The following is an 8256-nucleotide window of genomic DNA, read 5'->3' as shown; positions in this document are numbered from 1 at the left end:
AGCCCTTTCCTGTGTGGAGTTTGCACACCCACACAAACAAGAATCTGAGGCTCAAGGAAGACTCAAAATTGGGCGTAGGTGGGAAGGCTTGGATGACAAATGAGCAAACTGTGCCAGAGGTTTAACATTTGTGTTTCATCCAGCACACAACATTTAAGTAGTTCTTTTGTATATGTTTGTATTTTTTAAAATGTCACAATATTCAACTGTCAAGGTCAAGAATGACTACTGTGTGAGTGTCACAATACTTCTGTTTATGTAGCGTACATAAAAAAAAAAAAAAAAGGCGATGGGGAAGACATTAGTCATGACAAAAGTCTCTTCTTTCAAAGATTAATCCTGCCAAATCACCTTTAATGGCTGGCTGCAAAAAAACGGGGCGTTACTCTTTTCTTTTTGTTCTTTTTCGAACGATATCATAAAAGATTAGTCATGGAGTTGAATGAAAAGCGCGCCGGTGTTTTCATGAGACTTTCCCAACTTTACAACCGTCGTCTCCAGCATGTCTGGGGCTCTCCACCCAAAGCGACGTACGAGTACACGGTGAGGTTAGTGGGAGGCCAATGGCGGGGAGAGCACACCTGCCCATTGGAGAGACCTCACCATATTTGTTAGATGGCAATGCTTTGCGACGGGCTCATGATTAGCATTAATGTGGAGGTAAGCTAAAGATGATTTGAACACAAAAGGTGCAGCAACACATGGAGACAGACAATATTACAACTCATGGGCCATTTAAATCTGTATTTATGGCCATACTAAAAGGAAAAATTTATGGAGCGCAATTTTGTTGCTAAATCCATCCATCCAACTTCTTCTGCTTATCTGGGGTCGGGTCGTGGGGGCAGCAGCTTTAAGAGGGACTCCCAGACATCCCTCTCCCCAGCACTTCATCCAACTCATCCCGGGGGATCCCAAGGCGTTCCCAGGCCAGCTGAGAGACATAGTCTCTCCAGTGCGTCCTGGGTCGTCCACGGGGTCTCCTACCGGTGGGACATGCCCAGAACACCTCCCCAGGGAGGCGTCCAGGAGGCATCCTGATGAAATGCCCGAGCCACCTCATCTGGCTCCTCTCAACGTGGAGGAGCAGCGGCTCTACTCCGAGTTTCTCCCGGATGACCGAGCTTCTCACCCTATCTCTATGGGAGAGCCCGGACACCCTGCGGAGGAAACTCATTTCGGCCGCTTGTATCCGGGATCTCGTTCTTTCGGTCATGACCCATAGCTCGTGACCATAGGCGAGGTTAGAAGCGTTGATCGACCTGTAAATTGAGAGCTTTGCCTTTTGGCTCAGCTCTCTTCACCCCTACAGACCGGTACAGAGTCCGCATTAGTGCCGACGCTGCACCGATCCGCCTGTCGATCTCACGCTTCATCCTGCCCTCACTCGTGAACAAGACCCCAAGATACTTGAACTCCTCCACTTGGGGCAGGATCTCATCACCGATCCGGAGAGGCCATTCCACCCTTTTCTGACCGAGGACCATGGACTTGGATTTGGAGGTGCTGACCCTCATCCCGACCGCTTCACACTCGGCTGTGAACCGCTCCAGTGAGAGCCGGAGATCACGGCTTGAAGAAGCCAAACAGCACCACGTCGTCTGCAAAAACTAGAGACGCAATGCTGAGGTCCCCAAACCGGACACCCTCAACGCCTCGGCTGCGCCTACAAATTCTGTCCATAAAAGTTATGAACAGAATCGGTGACAAAGGGCAGCCTTGGCGGAGTCCAACCCTCACTGAACGAATTCGACTTACTGCCAGAAATGCGGACCAAACTCTGGCATCGACGATACAGGGACCAAACCGCCCTTATCAGTTGGCTCGGTTTTATTGTTGCTAAATAAACACGTTTGAATTTTTTTTGGTGGGGGGGCTGATTAAAAGTACAAAAATATAAACAAGAAATGTGTGTGTGTGGTTTTTCAAGCTAAAGAAAGCAACTGATTGTTGATGCCGTTCAATGAGTAACCCCAAAGGACGCCTGCGTGTTTACCCTCCCTCTTGCGACAAGGTCACACGTGGCCGCCGCGCGATTCTTTTCAAAATGCCAGACGCCACTTTTGACATGAAATATGACTTTCGATAAGATTTTTTTGTTTTACTGCCGAGATAAGGCCCGCTCGGACTTTTGACACTGACAAGAATGCTCGTTAGGCCTCGCTATTACCCGGAGGAGGGCTTGAAACTGTGGGCCGCACGTTTCAAGCCAGGTGATGCAGAGACCGTACAAGTTCTTTGGATCTGAAGCCATTCCAGTTGACTTTTACAATCGGAATAAACCCAATAAAATCCAAAGACAAATAATTTTTTGCAACAATTTGGCAGAGGTGTGCGTGTTGCGTGCATGCACGTATGGCCTGCAGATGGAGCGTCTTGTCTCCCACTCAGGTCGCATCCCCACGAGGGGGTCAGAAGCGTAGCGGTTAGCCTATTAGCATGACGATGTTAGAGGGACTCGGGGGTGGAATGAGCGCCCCACTTGCAATTGCATGCAGCTGCCAAAGAAGAAGCCATAGGGTGGAAGTGAAAGGGTGTGTAGAGGGCTGGGGGCGGTCATCATCGACCCCCCCCCATTCACTTGCATGTGTGTGTGTGCGCCATATGTGGAGCAAGTGAGTAGGTGTGAAGGGAGCAGACATCGGGGGAATTCAACCATGACATCGTCATATAATAGAATAATGTTTTATGTCATCGGAAGGAAGGGGCGGCTTTTGAGGGGGTGGAATATTTGCACAAAGCACACACACACAGATTACATTTAGTCAAGATCCAGATCCATGTACGAGGACATTCGTGATCCTCACTAGTGAGGCATTTCCACACACTGGTGGGACATGTTTGGCATGCGAGTCAGACAACAACATGGAAACAGTGTGTCAGAGTTAATGAAGGGCTTTTGCGTGATGTTGGTGGCACCAAAGTGCAACACACAAAAATCTATTTTCAGAAACAAAACAACACTCACAACTAAACTGGACAACTAGATTCACGCGCAGGCAACAACAAAACAACAGCAGTGAGCAAAGTGATGAGACGACGAGGGACACCGGGACGAGACGAGCTGCTTGACAGAGCCGATTGGTGGACACAAGGAGCAGGACTGGGAAGACAACTCATACGAGTAGTAAAGCATGAGATGCTAATGGGAAGAATTTTCTAACTTGGCTAGTAGGGCGCATTTGTCAACTTGTGTCAGTCTAAAAAGTGAAGACAAAGAGCGTCCTAGTCCAAGAACCTAGAATGGACGGAAGTTGGAGGCGGGGCTTGTCGGCTCGCGTGTGATGCGCATCGTAAGTGCCAAGAACACAGACGAGGACGAGCAGGAAGACAATTTTACGATCCTCCACGAGCCAGACAAGAGCGTGCATGTCTGGCGGTGTGCGTGTGCATGCATGCCGCGCCATCATCGTTTTACCGATGCCTCCGCCGATCAGCGGCGAACCGTCAGCGTAGTCAAGTTCTGTCAAGGCCTCGGGGGGCCGCACAAGCTTATTCAGCCACCCGAGAGAAAACAAGTGGTGCTTTCCTGTCAAATGTCTGGTGCTAGAACTTCAACATCAAATGTTCCAGGCTTGATTTTGCTCCTTGCGTGCTAGCAATAAATAAAGTCGGAGGCCACAAGCTTTGTTGTGCGCAGCCGCTCGGCTTGGCAGCTTGCCCTCCGCGCGACCGCTTGGGGAAGCTTCAAGCACTGCAAATATTTGACTTTTCACAGGCCGACACACACACACACACACTCGTGAACGGTCTAATCGTCGTCAATGGCATGTTCTGACGCGTGTTCGCAGGGAGTGGAGAGACCCAACACGACTGGAGCGTCTTCGCATCTGGCCAACGACCAGATGCACTTCAGGTTGATCGTAAAAAGACGCAGGTTGAACTCCGAGTGCTTCCTTTGATAAGCGCTCTCTACATTCCTGCTGATGAAATACAGCAAGCGCTGGCCATTTGCAGGCCTTCCACTTCTCCCCACGTTTCCCAGCCACGTCTCAGCGGTAAACCATTGCGAACAATCCCTGATAACAATAATAGCAGGGGGGGGGGAGGCCGTCTGGAATGAGATGATTTTAACAGCATCGAATCAAATTATGGACCTCGGAGGGTTTCGACACCGCGAGGTCTCGCAGGGAACCTAAAATCCGGAATCTTGTTTGTCTTCCAAAGCAAACAACAAGTAAGAAGGAAAAAGACAACAATGACATGATTGTTCCTCCTTTGTTATTGCAAGACCTCAACTTGCTCCTGGGAGACATGTCACACGAAACTAATTGATTCCTTAAACACGGCTATTACCATGACGAGCAGCTAATGTAGTGTGAGCTCCACTAAAGTCCAAATAATTTGGAGGTGAACCAATTTGATTGCCCTCAAAAGTCAAACAAATAGAGGTTCAACCAAAAATGTCTGGGTGGAAAAAACAATTCGGACTTCAACTGAAATTTTGTGCAAAAAGATGCCCATGTTTGGGGTTGATATCTTTGTAGCCAACATCATGGCTTGTGTTTCATTGTAGCGAGAGCACAAAATATGAGCCGAAGTGCACCAAACAAATGAATTACGAGGGCATTATCTTTATCTTGTTCCGATCTTGAAAACCATAAAAAGATATTTCTTCACAACTGTTTGGCAAGGGCGAACATGTGGAAGTCAACAGCCAGCAATGGAGTGTTTGTACTGTGACAGTCTTTCGACATGTATAAAAGTTGATACCGTCGTCTTTTTTTTTTTTTTAAGAAGTTGAGTAAGAAAAAAATGGCCCGAGTGAAGTGTCTTGCTTTTGTGTGTCCGAGGAAGTCATTGCCGAGTGTGCCGCTCTTAATGTGCCTTAATGGGTTTGCCCTTTAAACTGTAAGGTGGGAACCCACCCAACTTTGTCAACAGGTGACTTTTGGAACTAAGCGGTTCACATCAGTCCAACTTAAGGCACAATTTGCTTGGCTGGACTTAGTCTAGAAAAAAAAAAAAAAAGTCAGATTTATTATAAAAGTTGAAGACAATACACATTTGAATCAATACGCTCTATTAACTAGAAAACAGTCAGAGTCAAAAGTCCATATATCAAAATCCTGCTCAGGCAATTCTGATTATTTTAACATTTGAATCAATACTAGCATTTATATTGATGCTTTGCTGTGACTTTGAAATTCACAGGCAAATCAGATTCTTATAACATTTGAAATAACTGTTACTTACAAGAGCTGAATTTACAGCAATCGCTTTCTGCAGATGTGATCGACGGTAAAAACAAGGCTAAGATGAAATATTTCCTGTTTTCACTCTTCTTCTACTTTAAAATTTCCGTAGAATCACATAAAATAGTGCACTGCCATCCCACGGACGACGGTGGGACTCGACCCAAATAAAGGGCGGCAGAACAAAATAGTACAGAAATCCCATGCTACATCGCGGTTCCTTTATCGCGGCTTCAAGACATCACGGATTTTTTTCCAAATCTAAAAAAAAAAATCAAAAATTCGCAAATTCAAAATAAACCTGTTAAATTGAGGAATCATGGCACAAAAGTTGCCCACACCCCATCAGAAGGCAGGGAGTGTCCACACAATTGCAGTACGTACACTTGTACCTTTTTACACAAAAAAAAGTCGTTATAATAATAAGAGTTTTAAAAATATATATACAGCATTGTACCCTGATATAAAAAAATGTCATAATAAAAGTTCAAAAATCATATTTACAGTATGTACGCTTGTACCTTGTTATAAAAAGTTGTTATAATAATAAGTTTTAAAAACATATTTACTGTATGTATACTTTAGCTACATCTAAGTTGTTATAATAATAAGTTTTAAAAACATATTTACTGTATGTATACTTTAGCTACATCTACATATGTTACACACACACACACGCACACACACACACACACACACACACACACACACACACACACACACACACACACACACACACGTATCATATTTATATTATTTATACATTATTTTCTGTATGTCATTTATGTTTGAAACTGTTATTTAATGTTCTAATGATAACATATGTACTTATATGGTTTAATATACACTTATTGATACACAAAAAATTTATTTATGTTAAAAATGAGAGGGTGACACTACTTTGCGGATTTTCACATATCGCGGGTGGTCTTGGAACCAATTATCCGCGATAAACAAGGGATTACAGTCGTTACAAACTGCACAACAAAAAAATCTGAGAAACAAAAGGTAATCAAATGGACACGATTAGGAAGTTTGGGCTTACATTATTAGTTTCATAAGATTGGAAGCTGAAAGAAAACCTGTTGCTGCAATGGTTATTTATATTGTGTGACCTTTTGTTCTGATTATTTTTCACATTTCCCCGTCTGGCTAGTTTTACTTACTGCTTCTTTCTGATTGGCTGCAGCTTTGATCACTCCGTTAAATGGGCCTTTTTTAATTCCTGCTGTTTCTTTCTCTTTGTTACGTTTTAGGTTTATGCAATCCCTGTCGCGACATACTCTATTGTTCTGAACTTAATTAGGTTTTGTTCAACTTTCCCAAGAAAGCAATTATTCTCGGGACACATTTGAAAGTCTCGTTTGTCAGGTTAATTAAAAAGGCCATGGCGTGTGAAACAACATGCATACTTGTTTTTATGAAATGGAACAACATACTCTATTCAAATTAACAAGGCAGTTTAGCTGAGGGAATTTGACTCAATATTAATCCGTGGATAAAGCTACATGATTTATTTGGGTACTGTAAAAGTCACCCCAAAAAGTGTTTCCAGACCCATCAGACCCTCTTAATGCTAACTTCCATTAAAAAAAGAAACACTTTTAAATTTTTTGCCAAACAACCATTGCCTTAAGGGTGGCTCGTTAGCTTCATGCTAACACAAAATGGAAATCACCTAAAATTATCACTTAGGTTTACTAAATTAAGTCACCTGAGAAAACACCTCGCATTGAACTTTTACTTTCGAGATGTGGGATCATTCCAGACCTCTGATAAGAACATGTTCTATTCTGAGATTATCGGGCAGGGTTGACTTGGATGTGAGTGTGTGCGTGTGCGCGCGTGCGTGTTTCTATCCGGGCTCCCCGCGGTCCTTCTATTGGTCTTCTGGGTGGGTGGTCTGTTCCAAGAGAGGAGCACTGGAAATATTACACTTACCTACACACACACGCACGTCCGTGCATACATATGCACGTACACACACGAGCAAACTGGGAATCACACCAACGCAGCACAGCGGCGGGCGGAGCAGGCGGAGCAGGCGGGAGCCGTCTTCCAGATGTGTGACGTTAATTTGCTCCATGCACAAACATGAACCGGTAGCTCCCACTCACTCATCACCACTTTGTGTGTGTGTGTTTATTGTACTACGCGAAGATACACAACTTTGTAAAAAGCAATGGTGGGATCAGTATTAAAAAACTTGACTCTGTAACGTATTGGATTTTTCCAATAAAAGTACAATTACACCATCACACGTCATCATAAATCCTCTTGCCCCATGCAGTGAAACGAATGTAAATGCAATTTATTGGCATTTGACATCGTGTGTTAGCATTGAGATAACATGTCTAACGTATAAGACAAAGTTGTGTTTGCTTTCGAGCTTAAATCCGTGAGTTTAATCTGTATTTTCTCTTTTGCCAGTTTTCATTTATTCATTTTCAATCTACAGCCGGGCAACGTGTGGGTACAGTAATCCCTCGTTTATCGCGGATAATTGGTTCCGAAAACCACCCACGTTAAGTGAAATCCGCGAAGTACGGTCACCAACAAGAAGTACTGGGCAGGCTAACGAGTTAGCGGAAAGATGCTAATTCGCGATCGTGCTAACACGCGAAAACGGACTTCTAAAGGAATGTAAACGAAAATATGGAGCAATACTACATTGACCTAAGGGTTAGACACGTTTCCTCAATTTGGAAGTTTTATTTTGACTTTTAAATGTTTTTTTAATTTGGAAAAAAAATCTGCGATGTAGCGAAGCCGCGATAAACGAAACGCAAAGTAGCAAGGGATCACTGTATACTTTTGCCATCCACCTGCGAGGCTCAACTGCACTCGCAGGTGATGCAGAAGATGAGAGGATGTGGGAAAAGCGTCCACTCTGACCTGGAGTGCATCACCCCGGGAGGAGGAGGAGAAGGAGGAGGAAGGGGGCATGAAAGACAAAGACAGAGCGAGTGAGGAGGAGGTGGCGGAGAAAAATGAAATCAGAAGAGCGGAGGAGGAAAAAGACGGAAGAGGTTGATTAGCTCCCCCCCGAGATCCTTTTGTT

The sequence above is a fragment of the Syngnathus floridae genome, chromosome 9 (genome assembly GCF_059516105.1).
Source record: "Syngnathus floridae isolate MCC-2025c chromosome 9, RoL_Sflo_1.0, whole genome shotgun sequence".
Classification (NCBI taxonomy): domain Eukaryota; kingdom Metazoa; phylum Chordata; class Actinopteri; order Syngnathiformes; family Syngnathidae; genus Syngnathus; species Syngnathus floridae.
This window is presented reverse-complemented; position numbering follows the sequence as displayed.